Consider the following 5,980-nt stretch of genomic DNA (forward strand, 5'->3'; position numbering starts at 1 on the left):
CTGTTGAGTAGGCGAGACAGGTATGGTAGAAGTAGTTTGTGGTAATGCAGTAAATGTCCTAGTGAGACGAGTGACTGGAGCATAAAATAGGTTTGGTCTTCAGAAGCGTAGACTGCCGGGCGAGTTGGTGCATCATGTAGTGTCGCAGTATGTAAGCGAGCGTCTGTCCTGTCTACTTCATCTCTTGCTGTCCGTAATTCCGCTCAACGAGACTACATGGTTTGGTCTTAACCTTCCCGATGCGTTGCCGCTCACAAAATCATTATCGATGGCACTCAACCACTCTCCAGATCGGGCAACCAAAACAAGAACCAGAAGTGGTTCTTGTGTAGGACTGTTGCTTGATCACAGAATCTGGGTAAACACACGATATCTGCATGAACTTGCATAGCCACTACAGCGAGAAGCACTCTCGATAAGCGTACAATTGCGGTGGCAGCTGGACGCAGAAGACCGTATCTTTGTATGGCCAGCGCATAGTTTCGTACGCAGGTGAAGTGGACGATAAATTTATGTACTCTAGCTCCCTACACACGCAAGCAGTGGACTTAGTACATGGGTTTCCAAATCACCGTGGTTGAGTCGCTGCAAATCACTGACAGGTATCTCATATAAAAACAATCGATTAGCCACAGCAAGCCGTAATTTAACATTATGAACGCGCAAGTTCATTTGGTTTTGCTGCGTCTAAGAACAGGTGCGGCATGTTCAGCACGCCTTCCTTATACAACATCTTGTGAAACATCTTCGTGTTCAACCATGACCGGTCTACCGCTGCGATCTTCAGCCCCCACCAGAAGTGGTTTATCGGCAAGTGGCTCATGCTGAATTCCCGATCACGAGTTCAATTATCGGCCGCTGCGCCCACATTTATATGACAGAGGAATGCAAGAGCCATTACTTCGAACGGTAAGTATATGGAGCCCTCCACACCAGACGTCTCTCTTTGTGACGTCAGGCCCCATCATTAAATTAATCGGTCAGCTTTCACTTGTCGATGTGGCGGATATCGCAGGTGGCAGCCGAGCCAATATGCCTGCCCCGGCTGCCACCTGAAAGTGGAAAAAAAAATTATGGAGTTTTAGGTGCCAAAACCATGATCTGATTATGAGGGACGCCGTAGTGGGGAACTCCGGAAATTAGGACCACCTGGGGTTCTTTAACGTGCACCTAAAACTAAGTAGACGGTTGTTTTCGCATTTCGCTCCCATCGAAATGCGGCGGCCGCGGCCGGGATTCGATCCCGCGACCTCGTGCTCAGCAGCCCTACACCATAGCCACTGAGCAACCACGGCGGGTTGAAAGTGTCGTGGCATCGGTGTTGGCGTTGGTCTGCGAGCTGCCTTTTACACGTGAAGCGCGAAGCCAATGCACTGCGCAGCGGCATTGAGGAGAAATTTAAAGGCATTGAGCAGAGCTAATCATGTGGCTATTTCATACTTGGAGCGTTTTCTTTAAAACGCGGGAAAAAATAATTACACGAGACATAGCATAATGAAAACAACTGAATCGGGTGTTTTAAAACACAATTACTACTTTCTATCGAAATTCGCGACTTAAATTCAGTAATTAAAACGTTCGTGAATTAGTGTCATCTAATTATCGATAGTTCAATTATGGAAACAAATCCTCCTGGTGGGGTACGTCCCTGCTGACAGAATACCATTGGCTGTGTCCTCGTATATTCTATATCTTATTTCTCAGAGCTTGGCCAACGTTAGCTGGGACAGCTGCCCCTGGCACCTCTTCATTTCCAATCCGTTATTTCTATATACTTCCCTCTAATGGGCGTGAACAAACACATCATTCACACGATGAAAGCCGATAAGATTGTGTGCTCGATTTCGTACGAAGAAAACTCGATACAGACAACACATTCGGATAAGAAGCACAAAGGAAGGTCGAGCAGCGACGAGTGATAAAAAGGGGACGCGTATCTACGCGTTCAGCAACAATCAAATTGGAGCCTATGGCACAGAAAGACAGCTTCTGCGCTCACATCCGTGAGCTCCAGTCTCACTAATTCCGTGCAGTGTAGCGAAAGCTGTGGATCACGTCAGCCAATCCAAAAAAAAAAAAAAGCACCAGAAGCTTTCACCCATTGATGGCCTCTCATCGACCTCTATGCGAGGAAACTTGAAGGAAACAGCACTAAACAATACGGCGTTTGTACCAATCCGCTCAATTCAGCATGCTGTGAGCAACGCTGACTGAATGAACGCGTCATGCAAAGATTAGTGGCGCACAATGGGAGAGCTTTCTTCCCTTATCCGATACATGCAGCTGGCTCTCGTTACCGATTGGCTGGCCGGACTTGTAGTCTTCACTGTGGTGCATGGAATTGGTAAGGCGCAGCATACGTATGTGCAGTCATGTGGTGAGATATTATCAGCGCCGTGCTCGCTATTATGTTAGCGCGATAATGTGCGCTGGCGCGCAAGTGTTTTCTATGTAATACGGTGTCGTTCTAGTTCGGGGCGCAGAGCGCAAGCGTCTCTAGGGTGAGCTGTAACGCTATTTCTTTCTTCCTTGTTTAATTGAGACATCTTCCTCGTATGTGTTTGAAACAGATTTGTGCGTAACGAATTACGTTCAGTTAATTACTTGTAATCAATTTCGTATTATTTTCGTTATTTTGTAATTTAACGATTTGTTTACTCAGTAACGCTCGCTGTAATTCAATTACTTTTTTTAATAATCAATTATATGTAGGCAGTTACATTTTAGAGGAAACAAGCTCTGACAGGTGAGGCAGCTTTGAGCACTCGAATTTCTCGGCAACAACAGAGTCCGAAGAATGAAAACGTGTACATAGGTTACCTCCTTCCTGTAATCAGTGTCTTCCAGCTACGAATGAATCACTTGAACATTTGCACACTTCTCTTGGAAGTCCGACGTCTGAGCTTTTCTCTTATAATAAATTTATGTTTCTCTGTCCTGGAAGCGCTTATAAGCGGCCGTTACAGGCGGTAAAAGCTGCTGCTCAATTCTTCGCTTAGTGCAGTCTATGACTTCTCTGGTATAGACAGATGTTTTTGGCCGTACAAATATTTTTCTATCGGTCTGATTTTACGTGACTTATATACACCTATTTTTCTGATTGTAACACGGGAACATTATTTCTAGGCCTGAATAATAGGCAGCATCATAATAAATTACATTACAAATGAGAACACTCATTCGGGGAACGTCAAAGTTTGCTGCGATCCGTTACAATTAGTCTTTCAAGCTCTAAGTGACTAACGAGAGTAGGGCGCCGAAAGAAGGTCCACCGTATGCTGGCAATTATATTAAAACGACGCTTCAAGGCCACTTCGGACGTTCATGATCACCTAACACAATTTTTCACTCGTCCTGCCGATAGCGCCTTCGCTTAATTCTAGCAACATTGAAAACACTCTGCTTCATAGACAACCTATATGCCAGAGCATCGGGGCATTGAGTAACCATAATCTTTTGGGCAAGGTGTTTGCACGTTACTACACTGCCCTTGTATCCAGCGCACACAATTAGCGAGTCTTCAGTGTCTCTGCAGATGACCTCACAAGTAAACGAGGGAAGATTACTGAATAAACTTTGGACAAACAATTCTTAGTGAAGATAAATAACGTGTCAAGGGCTGCAGAGGACGAATTGAAATAGCCAGGCGAGCTCGTTCTTTTTACTGCATTTGTGCTACGGTAATAAAATAATGGAGGAAGGTAACGTTAAGGTAAGCGAGTACATTTTAGTAATTGCTGTTACTTTTGTGGAGCACTAATCGATAATCGTAATCAATTACATTTTTGAAAGAAGTAATTGTAATTGCAATCGGTTAGTTTTTTTTCTGTTTATGTGTACAAGTCTGGTTTAAAATCCACGGCGCAATTTCTTAGAGTCGCTCATCCTGGTTGACTGCTTGAATATAAGTGTCGTAACCATGGTGAAATCTTCAGCTATTAGAAACAAAGACTGAAAAGGTTCGACACGATACAAAGTTTCATTATTTTTTATAATAGACGCTAAAAACGTTACGCTAAGGCCTGATCGTCAAGTTGCACATTTGTGACAAATTAAGTAGATCACACCATGAGTGCAAGCTTAGTAAGCCGGAAAGCATTCAAAATTGGAAGGCAGGTGACGAGGTCATCTTGAAGTTGATGCACCAGTGAGCCATGGCCTAATAGGTTTTAACCGCATCTCTTTTGGGTTAGTTCAAGCACCCCTCACAAGGCTTCGTATGGAAATTTGCTTACACACGGGAAAGGTGTAAAATATCACGTAGGGAACGTTCTACGGCAACACTTTTTAGAAAGGGTTCAGTAATATTGGATATAGACTAGAAAAAAAATATTCTGAAGCGATGGTCCCAGAGAACTGGCTACTTTTCAGGCTGCAGAGTCTCTTTTACACGTCCTCGACCAGAGCGCACAGTGACATTTGTTGCCTCTCCCATATCGAAGCTAAGGGCCCACGTGATGCTTGCTTGTGTCATGATCTTCGCCTCTTCTCTATCTCCCTTCGGGCTACTCGAAGCCTTTCGCGTGACAGTTTTGAGCGCAGTGCCATTTCACCACAAGCCCCACCATCTTCTTGTAGCTGATGGCCATTTAAGCGCTACGGGTGGCGCCGATGACACGAAGGCTACCTGCGACGTCAGAGCTGTTGGAGGGTAGTCCAGTTTCTCCGAGAGGGAGGGTACGCGACTTTTAATTTGAATTTTAACTTTTTTCACGGAGTTCACCAATTGATTACTTTGCAGACACGACCATCACCCCGTGATCTACGTGTCCCTCTTGTTTGTTTGCAATGATCAAAGCATTTAGACGTTTTTCATTGAAGAATGATTGCGCTGGGGCTCTAAAGTAAGTAGAGACTGAAATAGCGAATAATTACTGCAAAGCTGTCGATGCCACAAGATACAGCAAAAATGTTCCGACACATGCCGTTCCCTCACACACATCCAAAGAAAAACGTTCCCTGAAAAACCTGACACTAGAAGTTTTATCACGCAAAGACCGCCATAAGTTTTCAATAAGAAAAATTTTGTTATAGTTGAGATTGGAAAAGAATGTTGCAAGAGAGTGTGAAACGTGCGCAATCAAAATTACAAGCATGCGGCCTGAGTGGTTGAGCTTTGATTGGTGTTTCGTTTACTGCTTGTCGAACGCAACTGCATAGTTAAATGAAGTGCCGCGGAAGTAGCATAGGGCTGAAAAGGTTGGAACATCTAGGTACGCAGTAGGTAGTTTGAAAAACTTGCCAGAGAAGTGTCATAGCTTTAGGATGATTGTGGAGTCAAACAAATGATGAACAATGTCGCACTAAGTGAAGCACGATTCAGAGGTGTTTTCGGAAATTAAAATCGTTGCCTTGACGCAACAACTGACCAAAGAAAGTTTAAAATTTCTAGTAATGCAATCTATATATGTGAAACAGGCTAGTATAGTTCAAAGTTCATAAGGCAACTAAAGATGCCACAATATAGTTAACGGCCACAGGAGCCGCAAGAACACGTTAAATGTCGGAATAAATTTTAAAATTGTCGCACGACCACGCCAACACAAATTTTTTCACAAGCATATTGAGGCCCTCTACATTCTGATTAGTTCACTGAAAATGAATTTGAAAGAGCAGAATCATTATTCTGAGCCCGATAATTACTATCGAATGCACATTTGAAAGCCGATCATCGAAGAAATAGCCACAAGCCGCGCAGCGAAGTGGCATGATCCACGCGTAGCCGGTGATAGTAAGTGTGGTGAAGGGAGTCACGTAAGGTGGAAGGCGGCATGGAAGGCAGCCTAACAGCAGCGGCGGAAAATAGCGTCAACATTGCGTCAAACATTGCATCAGTTTCGTCAAACATTGCATCAGTTTCGCAACTGAAACTGCTTAGCTGGAAATTGGGTTGCAATTCGACAAAAGTCGCACAAGTCTTTCGTAATTTTGGTTGACTGTTCCGGCGAGTAAACGTCGCCAAATAAACGACATGTTATTG

This window comes from Dermacentor silvarum, chromosome 2, assembly GCF_013339745.2.
Source record: "Dermacentor silvarum isolate Dsil-2018 chromosome 2, BIME_Dsil_1.4, whole genome shotgun sequence".
NCBI lineage: Eukaryota > Metazoa > Arthropoda > Arachnida > Ixodida > Ixodidae > Dermacentor > Dermacentor silvarum.